Here is a 12,717-nt window from a genome sequence, read left to right on the forward strand (position 1 = left end):
TTTTTTTTTTTTTTTTTTGGTGACTATTAGCATAATAGATGGTTCTCCATCCCCTTACTTTATATCTGAGATGTCTTTAGGTCTAAAATTAGTCTCTTGTAAACAGCACACAGATGGATCTTATTTCCTTATCCATTCTGTTACCCTATGTCTTTTCATTGGAGCTTTTAGTCCATTGACATTTAGAGTGAGTACTGAAAGATATGAATTTATTGTCATTGTGTTGCCTCTAGGGTTGAAGTTTCTGGTGGTGTTCTCTGATCCTTGTAGCCTTTGTTGCTTTTGGTCTTCTTTGTTTTGTTTTGTCTTTTCTCCCCTCAGAAAGTCCCCTTTAAAATTTCTTGCAGGGCTAGTGTAGTGGTCACAAACTCCTTTAGTTTTTGTTGTCTGGGAAACTTTTCATCTCTCCTTCTATTAGAATGACAGCTTTGATGAATAAGGAATTCTAGGCTGCATATTTTTCTGATTCAGCACGTTGAGTATATCCTGCCACTCCTTTCTGGCCTGCCATGTTTTTGTGGATAGGTCTGCTGCAAACCTTATCTGTCTTCCCTTATAGGTTAAGGACATTTTCCTTTGCTGCTTCCATGATTCTTTCCTCAACTGAATATTTTGTGAATTTGACTATGATATGCCTTGTTGATGGCTGGTTTTTGTTGAATCTAATGAGAGTTCTCTGTGTTTCCTAGATTTTGATGCCTGTGTCTTTCCACAGATTGGGAAAGTTTTTGGCTATGATTTGCTCCCACAACCCCTCTACCCCTTTTTCTCTCACTTCATTATTTGGGACTCCTATGATTCAGATGTTATTCCTTTTTTTAATGTGTAACTAAGTTCTATAATACTTAAATCATACTCTTTTGCCTTAGGTTCCCTCTCTCTCTCTCTCTCTCTCTTTCTTTCCCTCTCCCTCTCCCTTTCTCTTTTAATGCCTCATTACTCTCCATAATTTTCCTTTGTATATCACTGATTCACTGCTGAGCTTCATCCATCCTTGCCACCATGGCAGACATTTGAGAATTCATCTTAGTTATAGCATTTTTCACTTTCTCCTGACTAGATTTAACTTCTTATATCTCTGAAGAAATGGAGTCTATGTTTTCTCTCCCAGCTAGTATTCTTATTATCATGACTCTAAATTCTAATTCAGGTATCTTGCTTATATCTGTGTTGATTAAGTCCTTGGCTGTCATGTCTTTCTTTTCTTTCTCTTGGGGCAAATGCCTTCTATTCATCATTTTTGAAAAAGAAAAAGAATTAATAAAATTTTAAAAGATTTAAATTAAAAAAATTAAAAGAACAGAAAAAAAATCAAATGAAGATAGCACCTAGGTGTGTTTTGGTCTGGTTGTTTAAAGAAGCTTGCAGAATAGAGAAAAAAAAGAGAAAAGGGAAAAAAGAAAATTTAAAAAGTATATATACAATAAAATATAATAAAGTGAAATTAAAATAAAATAGAATAAAATTTACAAATACAATTAAAAATATGGTAAAAATATTAAGTGTTTTTATAAAAATGGAAAATAAATTTATTCTCTTTCTGTAACCAAGAATAAGAAAAGAAAAAGAAAAAAATGAATAAATGGTCCAGAAAACAGAATGAAATCTGAATGAAATCACATTTGGTTTCCCCAAGAAGTCAAACTGTGAAGTACTTTATAGTCAGTACACTAAGCTGGCAGAGAGATGTGTGGTCATCCTCTAGAGTTGGGTGGAGCCGTTGGATAGGGCTTGGTGTAATGTCTCTGTTCTCCACTAAGGTGACATTGCTTAGATTATTGGGTTGGATTGGTGTGGTATGTCTGCACCTGTATGTGTATGCAGGGGAGAGGTTTAAAATGGCCTCATCCACCTTCCTAGTCCCTGGCACCAGAATTCTGTGCTCTCACCAACCGGCCATCAGGCACCCCTCCTTTGTCTCTGGCTTCCATCCACTCCCTGCTTCTACTCTGTCTGCAACCAAGGCACCAACCTGCCAGGAGGAGCCTCTCTTCCTGAATTTTATCCCATATGGAGCTGTATTTCCAAACCCCTCACTTCTGAGGGCTCTGAAGTTTGGGCCTGCTCCAACCCTCTGGAGCAGGTTTCACTGAGCAATGGCCAGGTGCTGGCTCGCCACAAAGAATGCTCATGCAGCTGTGCCACTGCAGAATCCCAGTGACTACATCTGGATGCCAGCTTGCCTCAGAAAAAGTTTTCAGGATCATGTAGCAGTAGTAGTTGAAGGACTATGGCAAATCACGACACACAACTGGTGCAAGGCTTCACTGCACCCTAGCATCCTTGTTCCAACACCAGCAAACATAGCTGTTCTCCAGGATCCACTGGGAACTTTTCCCTTGGGGAGGCTGCACAGCCTCTACCACAGTCCTCCCAGCAGGAGAATCACCTCTCTCTTTGTGGCCCAAGGACCCCTCAGACCTCACTGTCCATTTCCGGTGATTGCCCTTCCCACCAGAACACTGCTAGGTGTCAAGCTGCAGCATTTCTAACTCTCTGCTCCCCTGTTTGTAGAATCCTAATGGTATTGAAACTCTCTCCTTTCTCCCTTTTATTGTTCAGACCCTTGTGGGTATTTCCCCTTCTTCTCTTTCTCTTCATCTTTTTTTGGGGGAGTGCTTTTCCTGTGTTCTCCTCCTCATCTCTGTCCTCTTCCTGCAAACAAAAATGTTCCCTCTCCTCCATGGCTTCTCTGTTCCACAGTTTACCTCTCTGCAGCACATACCTGCCAAGTTCTCTGGCTCAAATAATGCAGATTGTTGTGTTAATCCTCAGATCAATTTTCTAGGTGGGCAAAATGTTGTGTTGCTGATCTAGTTACATATCAGATATGAGAAAAGCAGAGAACTTCCATGCTCCTCCACCATCTTGGCCCCTTCCGACACATTTTTTTTAATTAATGAATTAATAGTGATCATGATAATAACAATTGTTTACATTTATTTGTTACTTAATATGTACCAAAGATGACTCTACCAGAAAACTACTAGAACTGATAAATGAATTTAGTAAGGTCATAAGATAGAAAATCAATATACAGAAATTTGTTGCCTTTTTATACACTAATAATGAAGTAGCACAAAGAGAAATTAAGAAAACAAGTCCATTTATAGTTGCACCAAAAATCATAAAATACCTAGGAATAAACCTAACCAAGGAGGTAAAATACCTTTATTCTGAAAACTATAAAACATTGATGAAAGAAATTTAAGTCAACACAAATGAAAATATATTCCATCCCCATGTATTAGAGGAACAATTATTAAAATGTCCATACTACCCAAAGCAATTTGCAGATTTAATGGATTCCCTGTCATAATACCAATAGCACTTTTCACAGAACTGGAACAAATAATCCTAAAATTTGTATGGAACCATAGAAGACCACAAGTAGCCAAAGCAATCTTGAATAAGAATAAAACTGGAAATATCATAATCCTAGATTTCAAGGTATACTACAAAGATGTAGTAATCAAAACCGTATGGCACTGGCACAAAAATAGACACATAGATCAAAGGAACAGAATAGTTATTCCAGAAAGAGACCTATGATTATATGTCCAGTTAATCTTTGAGAAAGGAGGCAAGGATATACAATAGGAAAAAGACAACCTTTTCAGTAAATAGTGTCGGGAAAACTGGGCAGCTCCATGCAACTGGACCACTTTTTTACACCATCCACAAAAAATATATTCAAAATGCATTAAGGGCTTAAATGTGAGAAGTCAAGCCATCAAAATCCTAGAAGACAACTCAAGCAGTAATCTCTCTGATATTTGCTGAGGCAATTTTTAGATATGTCCTCTGAAGCAAGAGAAACAAAAGCAAAAATAAATTATTGGAATACACCAAAATGAAAAAGCCTTTGAATAAGAAAGGAAACAATCAAGAAAACTAAAAGACAACCTACTTAATGGGGGAAGATATTTGCAAATGACATATCCAATTAAGGTTTAGTATCCAAGATACATAAAGAACAGATACAACTCAACACCAAAAAACCCCAAATATCCAATTAAAAAATGGGCAGAAGACATAAAAAGACATTTCTCCAAAGACCTATAGATGGCCAAAAGACACATATAAAAGTGCTCAGTATCACTCACTATCAGAGAAAAGCAATTCAAAACTATAATAAGATGTTATACCTGTAAGAATGGTTAAAATAAAATTTAAAAAAAAACATAAAAAACAGTAAGTGTTGACAAGGTTGTGGATAAAAAGGAGCCCTCATGGACTGTTGGTGTGAATACAAACTGGTGTCTCCACTGTGGAAAACAGTATGGAGGTTCCTCAAAAAATTAAAAATAAAATTACCTTATAGTCCAGTAATTCCACCACTGATTATTTAACCCAAAGATTTTGAAAACACTAATTCAAAAAGATACATGCACCCCTGTATGTAAAACAGTATTATTTATATTAGCCAAATTATGGAAGCAGCCCAAGTATCCATTGATAGGTGAATAAAATATGAAAATGGAAATAAATATAAATATATATGTGTATGTTGCAATATTACTCAGCCATGATAAAATCTTACCACTTGCAACAATATGGATAAATTGAGATTGAATAATATTAAGTGAAATAAGTCAGAGAAAGAAAAATACCACGTAACTGCACTCATAAATGACATTTAAGAAACAAAACAAGCAAGGGGTGCCTGGGTGGCTCAGTCGGTTGAGTGCCCGACTTTGGCTCAGGTCATGATCTCCTGGTTCGTGGGTTCAAGCCCCGTATCAGGCTGTGTGCTGGCAGCTAGCCCAGAGCCTGGAGCCTGTTTTGGATTCTGTGTCTCTTCTCTCTGACCCTCCCTTGTTCACTCTATCTCCCTCTCTCTCAGAAATAAAATTTTAAAAAATTAAAAAAAAAGTGAACAAAGGAGAAAAGAGACAAACCAAAAAACACACTCTTCACTATAGAGAACAAATTGATGGTTACCAGAGGGGGAGGTTTGTGGGAGGATAGTTGAAATAGTTGAAGGGGATTAGAACTCATTTAGGATGATGAACAGTGAGTAATATATAGAATTGTTACCCTATATTGTATATATGAAACTAATAAGACACTGTATATTAATTATAAAAATATTTACCAGTTTGAACTATTTAATGCATTATTGCATTCCACCTGTACATGGCCTTATTAGATGCCACTATGCTAAAGAGAAAATAAAATTATAGTTTTATACTTATAATTTAATAATTTTATGTGTGAGTTAATTTAATTAACAATATCATTAAAGAAAATAGAAGGTCACCAATTTTTTATGAAATTTTACATCATTTTATGGTTGAAAGAATATGTTAGAGTTGTATTTGTTAATTGGAGTGTTCATATAGAATCTTGGATATGGCAAGAGCCTATTTACTTGAAGCAAATTGATCTGTATCTAGAAGTAAAAAACATTTTAGTAATACATAGATCCTTTCCTAATGGAGCTTATTTAAGACCTTTTAACCAAAGTTGTTTTCTTCTGTTAGCATGAAGTGTTGTGAACATGTTCACAAATTATTGTGGAAGATATTTCACAGAGGAAGTAATCACTGATCATAGACTTTCACTGAGCAGTACTGTTGGAAACAAATTAAAATATGTTACAGTGATTTGTTGATGGTCAGTATATCCTCCAGTAGTTAGTTACCAGGTTTTATGTTTCTAGAACTTGGAGCTATTTAAACTTGTCAGAAGTACCCCATTAATATTAAAGTATTAAATAGAATTGTGATTTTCTAAGTTATCAGTTTAGTGGAGATGTCATGTGGGATTTTGTAATATATAACCCTCATTACTAGTCACTCAGGAAAATAACATGATCCTCCATCTTGGCCATGTAAAAAAATACTAATTGGTACCTGGGAATGCGACTAAGATACTAAGAATTTCAAGATTAGGATTTCTGATAAACTCCCTGAATGTTAGCTAACTACTTGGTATTGTGCTATCCCTCTAAATATGTTGAATATGAAATGTATGTCATTAAAAAATGTATGTCTCATTAATGTATGAACTCAGCATTTAAGAATGTTTTTTAAGGGGCGCCTGGGTGGCTTAGTCGGTTAGGCCTCCGACTTTCGCTTAGGTCATGATCTCACGGTTCGTGGGTTTGAGCCCCGCGTTGGGCTCTGTGCTGACTGCCAGCTCAGAGCCTGGAGCCTGTTTCAGATTCTGTGTCTCCCTCTCTCTCTGACCCTCCCCTGCTCACGCTGTCTCTCTCTCTCTCCTAGAAAAAAAAAAAAAAAAAAAAAAGAATGTTTTTTAATAACTAGTGTTAATAAATTGATTTTTTAAGTAGGGGGTGTAAATTTGCCCTAACCCCAAAATAATCTGGGATTAGGGTCAGAGAGGGAAGTGAACAACCAGTTTTAATATGACTGCCTCTTGATTTTTACAGCTGAAAAAATGAATTTTAATAGCAGGAGAGACTGAGCTACTAAATTCCACATCCTCTCAACCATTCTCTTTAGTGAATATCATGATCCATAAACTTCAATATAGAAAGTAGGGACTTAGATAATTAAGTAAATTTTCAAACAAGATACAAAACTGAAGTTCACATTCAGGTCTTTGTACTCCAGAGTCTATTAGCAAACACTGGACCTCTATCTATGGTATTCCTTGCCCTGTTCTTTACTTTTTTCACTTCTTTTTGTATAAATTCACTGTAGCAGTACTTGCTGATCACCACTAAACTGGAGCCTGCATGCAGGACTACAGATGTAAGAATTTACAGTTGGACCTGATTCGTAAATTTATTTTGAAAATTAAATGTAATAACTTGTTTTGTAAAATGCTACAGTCGTTGATTAGGTTATAGTATTCTTTAGCAAAATTTGAAATATATCTTCTCTTCCTTTATGATAATAGTAATGATAATAACTGTTGTTATTATTCAGACACAGTTCTTGTCCTCAAGGAATTTTATTTTAATAGAAATAACAAACATAAAGATAAATAAAATCATTATAGGAAGGAATTTTATTAGAAATAAGAGGTGTTATGTGTTTAGGAAATAATTCTTAGAGTATATTGTTTAAGAGACATCCTAAATTTTTAGTATGATTTAGGTGAGTAGAGAACAAGGAAGCCGCAACATTAAAGCTTCCTTGAACAGAGACACTATGTAAACTCTCAGGATCCCAAGTCGAATAGCCCCTGAAGATGAGGACTTGTTGCTGAATAGATGATGGTAGAAATCTCTCATCAGGAGATTATGACCCTTCCTCTTCCACGAAGGCCAGTCAAATCCCCTGAGGTGGAAAAAGCTCCTACCAGAATCCAGATCAATTCGGAAGTGTGAGATTTCTCTCTAAAAGACAACAAAAAGGAAATTTTTGAGGTGGCCCACATGGATTTCTCTCTCCCAAGATACCCTTTAGATTTAAAATGTTCTGCCCCTGATTCAACAACAGGAGATTTTGGATGTAACAGCACCAGCAATACCTGTTCTGGACACTGCCTCTCTGAAACTGGCATTAAATCGTCTGATCTCAGTTCTTCATGTCCCTACCCAACCATGGTGACTTGCAATGATTTTTTTTTCTAGTCACAGATTAGTTCAGCTAGGATGAATCTGATTTTCACTTAAGTCTGTGCAGATTTCCTCCTGTGAGCTGCTGCTGGGGCTGCTGGGTTCCTGCCAAAGATGCTTCCTCACCTGGAATCTTGTTTAGAGTTTTAGGCAGAAAGTTGGCAGCTCAGATGTTTGTAGTCATAGTAACTCCAGGGGAAGATTAGGGATGCACACACGTGAGAATGTTTGGCCTGTGAATGTGAGGCTGTCTTTCTTGATTCATCCTTGTATCCATCCATTCACTGATCCATCCCTAAATATTCATTGAGAATCCCCTACATGCTTTACACCATGTTTGATACTGGAAATGCTGAGTTGAAAACTATTTAGGTGCTGCTGCCTTTGAAGTGATCAGTCATTAATTGCTCACCGAGGAAATGTTACTGAGACTCTTACACATCAACCCCTCACTAGGTATCTACTTGAAATGCAGACAGAAGATAAATAGGATGGGTGCCTGGGTGATTCACTCAGTCAAGCATTCAACCCTTGATTTCAGCTCAGGTCACAATCTCACAGTTCATGGGTTCGAGCCCGAGTTGGGCTTTGTGCTGATAGAGCAGAGCTTGCTTGGGATTCTCTCTTTCCACCTCTCTCTGGCCCCCCCTCCCATTTGTTCTTTCTGTCTCCAAATAAATAAATAAACTTTAAAGAATTTTCAAAAAGAAAAAAAAAAAGGAACTTCTGCCTGTCTACATAGTAAGTATTGTCTAGGAAATCCAGAAGAAATAAGCATCCACTATACACAGACCTCAGTGCTCAGCATCATATAGATTAGTTCTAATGTACTGATATAGAAAGTCATAAAAGCAAACAACTTGAATACATTGAGAAAAATGACACATAACTCTTTAGCAGTGGTTCTACACCAGGGAATATTTGGACCTACCAGCCAAATGTCTGGAAATATTTTTGGTTGTCACAGCTGGTACATGCTACTAGCATCTAATGGGTAGAAGAGGGATGCTGATAAACATCCTACAATGCACAGAACAGCCCCAATGCAGAATTGTCTGGCCCCAATGTCAATGTGCACAGGTTGAGAAGCTCTCTGGGTATCCAGACATGCACAGACAAAGCTATGAGTGCAACTGAGGGTTTGATTTGCTCTCTTGGGGGCAAGAAAATGCTGTCCAAAGGAGCAAGCATCTCAGTCTGGTGATTGTGGGTATCATCACAGATTAGTATAGGTGCTTGTGACACTGAAACATTTTACATTAAACACTGAGCAACACAAAGTCCTTTTTTGTTTATTTTCACCAAACGTTACTATGGGATATTTTCCCCTGTGATTTTGTTACATATTCCCAAATAACTCTGTGAAGTATACAGAACAGCTACTGTTTTCCTGCGGATCTTGAAACTCACAGTAATTATGTTTTGTATTTTTATATCCCCTTTTCCCCTAAATACACCAGCCTAATCCAGCAGCAAAGGAGAGACGAAAGCTGTGAGAAATTCTTCACAGAGTAAAAGGATGATATATTCTTGTACAGAAAGTTGCATTTTGGGGGGATTAAAAACCAGGAAACTTATGCATTTTTTTTTTTTTTTACCTTACTGGAATCCTTCCACATTCCGAGGATGCCCTGACTAAATGATACAGCAAATGCCATAATTTTGAATAGGGAGGATAATTAATGATGCCTATTGAGACTCTTGGGAGGGGTGCTGATTCTATAGAGTGCCCTCCAAAGTAGTCAAGAAAAGCAAAGAATTGTGCAGAGACGAAATTGGTTAAGGAATTGAATACAGAGAGAATGTGGTTCAGCTTTATTAGACATTCTTGATATGGGCTTCCCACTTGTAGGCAAAGCCAGCATTTATCAAGGGGTATATTCTTCAGATATCTTGACCAACTGGAAGTTTGGCTGAGGCTCAGAATCATTTGACCACTTGGCCATTTATAGCTGTTTCCTTTCTAAACAAATCACCGGCGACTGTTTCTTTTACCTTCTAAACATTTTACCTTCTAAACATTTCTCTGACTTGTTCTTTTATCTCTGCTGTCCAGTACACACCTAGTTCAGCCACTACCACTTTTTTTAACATTTTCTGTCACCACGTAACATGTTAACTATTATTTAGCTAGCATATTGATCTAAATTCACAAACTTACATCCATTTATTTAAAAATTAAACCTTATGGTTTGGGGTGCCTGAGTAACTCAGTCGGTTAAGTGTCTGACTTTGGCTCCAGTCATGATCTCATAGTCTGTGAGTTTGAGCCCTGTGTCCGGTTCTTTGCTGGAAGCTCAGAGCCTGGAGAGCTTCGATTCTGTGTCTCCCTCTCTCTACCCCTCTCCAAGTCTCTGTCTCTCTCTGTCTGTCTCCCTTAAAAATAAACAAACATTCAAAATTTTTAAAACAATAAAAACAAAAAGGAAATATTAGGTCCCAATTAAGAGTGGAAAACCATCTCAGAACACAAAAGAGAAGATAAACTGAAAATAAGTAATTAAATGTGTATATATAGAGACACACACGTATAAATCTATGTACATACACATGTGTATATTGTTTTTTAAAGGAGCTGTGTAATTCTATCTGGAAGCCATTGCATGGAGGTCAGCTCTGACTACCGGGTTGGGGATTAGCAAGTTTCAGGAGGTGTGAACAACCATCTCCAAACTGAGACCCACTTTGTGTAATCAGAAGGACTGAAATAGCAATGAAAAGGGAGACTCGTTATGTAAATGGTGTTATTTTTAGCCTCTGCTGCACCCTGTAACTTATCCCCTGCTTCCCAGTGGTATGGATACCTCATTTTAGGAAATGCTAGTTCAGGGCTTGTCATCTTAGCGTGGATCATGGCAAGGCATTTAAATTGTACTCTCTGTCCATGCTCCTCCAAAATACTTACCACTCTGGGGGCCACATGACTTTGCTTTTCCACAAAAAAAGGAATTCCTTTTTTTTTCTTATTTATAACTTCAATATCTAGTTCACTGGTCTCATTGTATACTGTGTCTCTAACAAAATTTGTTACCTGCTCTTAGACTTCATTTTTTTAATTTCTGAAAGGTGTGATTAGAGTTACTAAAAAGCATGTAGCAAAGATAGACATAAATATAGTTTCTTTATTTTTAGCCACTAATAATAATAAATATCTGTAACAGAAAACTTACTGATAATATTTCTAAGATAAAACAGCATCAGGAAATGTCTAACGAGTCTCATTGTTAACACATGAAGCCTGTCAGGAAAGTGAGATACAGTGAGGTTAAATATCTTGCCTAACATTTCATACTACTAGATGTAGACACAGTCAGGCTCCTGAGTCGGTGCTTTTAGCCATGTTCTGAGTAACTCACATTGCATTCATCCCATTAGAATTGTTGTTTTGGGAGTGCCTGAGTGGCTCAGTTGGTTAAGCATTGGACTCTTGATCTCAGCTCAGGTCATGATCTCATGGTTCCTGGATTTGAGCCTGCATTGGGGGTTCTGTGCTGACAGTGCAGAGTCTGCTCGGGATTCTCTCCTTCTCATGGTGTCTCTCTGTTCCCTCCTCCCTTTCTCTCTCAAGGTAAATAAATAACCTTAAAAAAACTCGGTTGTTTTGGTAATGCATATTTACTTAGATTTTTATTTTCAGACTTTAGGTAGAATGAGGGAACCTTCAGAGAAGTAATTGAGTCACAGTTTCCTAATAAAGATGACACAACTTATGGAGAAGCCATATGGAATTTCCTTTTTGGATAACTACTGGGATTTCTGTGGAAAACTAACAGTATACAGGGCTTCTCCAAGAATAGAATTGGAAAAGTCGTAGAGTTCAGCTAATCCTAATCTTTTTTCTTATCTTCTTTGCTTACTTCTAGATATGTGTCATACTCTGGTTTGTACAAACTGGTTTTTCCCTGTTGATTCACACACATAGCACATTTTTACTACATTAAATTACCTCTATTTGGCAAATAAAACCAAGCTCACTGAGGCTCTCAGTCATAACCCCAAATTCCCAGAAACACATTCTGATTTGATTAGCTTGCTTGAGATGGAATGCCATTGTTTAAGTAATTACTTAACTTAAGTAATTACTAGAAGAGCTTCTTCTCCCTCTTTCATAAAGACTTGCTCTGTCTGTTAGAGAAGTCCTCTCTACATCTGCAATTCTCTTCTGAAGCTCCAGATCATCTGATAGAATCATGTTATGCCTCCCCTCCACACTGGCTTCCCCCTTCTTCCACCCCATACTAATAGACTGCTTTGGAGTGGATGTATGCTAGATTCTCAATAAAGCATAGTAGTGGTGATGATGATACTAATATCACCAAACACACACACACACACACACACACACACACCACACACACACACACACCACACACACACACACACCCCACACACACACACACACACACACACACACACACACTGCTTTCAAATCAAGATGTGATTAATTAATCAGATGTCTGTTTAGGCCAAATTCATGCCCCTCACAAAGTAGATAGCTAGCTACATGTCTTAGAATAATGTGTGACATATATTGCTCAATATATATTAGTTAATATTATTTACTCATAGAAAGTAGCTTGAAGTATAAACAGAAACCTTTCTGTGCAAGCTGTGTGTGGGGGGGTGTGGGGGTGTGGGGGTGCGTGCGTGTGTGTTTTCCCAGTATCTTTTTTGGTTCTTTGCCTGAACTATTTCCCACCATTCCAAATGGCCATTCATGAACATGCCTTAGTGTTTATTTACACATTTGTGTTCTGGGGGGGCATAGAGAGTATGATATGAATTTCTCAAAAATTACTTAATGCAGCTAACTGGTGCTGCTGAAGAGGATAGTGAAAATGCGAAGTCTTTGAGGAAAAAATATATTTGGGTACAAGAAGTGAAAAAAAAATAAAGTTAAGTGCTTCGATTTGCCTTCTCACTCTTGGTGAAACGTATTTTTCGCTTTTCTGTCCCCATTTCTTTACATGGCTGCTTGTTCTCCTGAGGTGTCTGTGCCTATCAAAATCTAACATAACATATACCATTTTTATTATATATTATTACTTTCATGAATATTTTCTCAGTTATTCCCTACTTGGTCCTGATTATGTCTTTGTATATAACCTAGTTTGTCAGTCCTACAAGATCTGCTGGGCAATTTTCACTTTGACTTGATGTTCAGAATTTGAGTACTTGCCTTT

The sequence above is a fragment of the Crocuta crocuta genome, unplaced genomic scaffold (genome assembly GCF_008692635.1).
Source record: "Crocuta crocuta isolate KB4526 unplaced genomic scaffold, BGI_CrCroc_1.0 scaffold152, whole genome shotgun sequence".
NCBI lineage: Eukaryota > Metazoa > Chordata > Mammalia > Carnivora > Hyaenidae > Crocuta > Crocuta crocuta.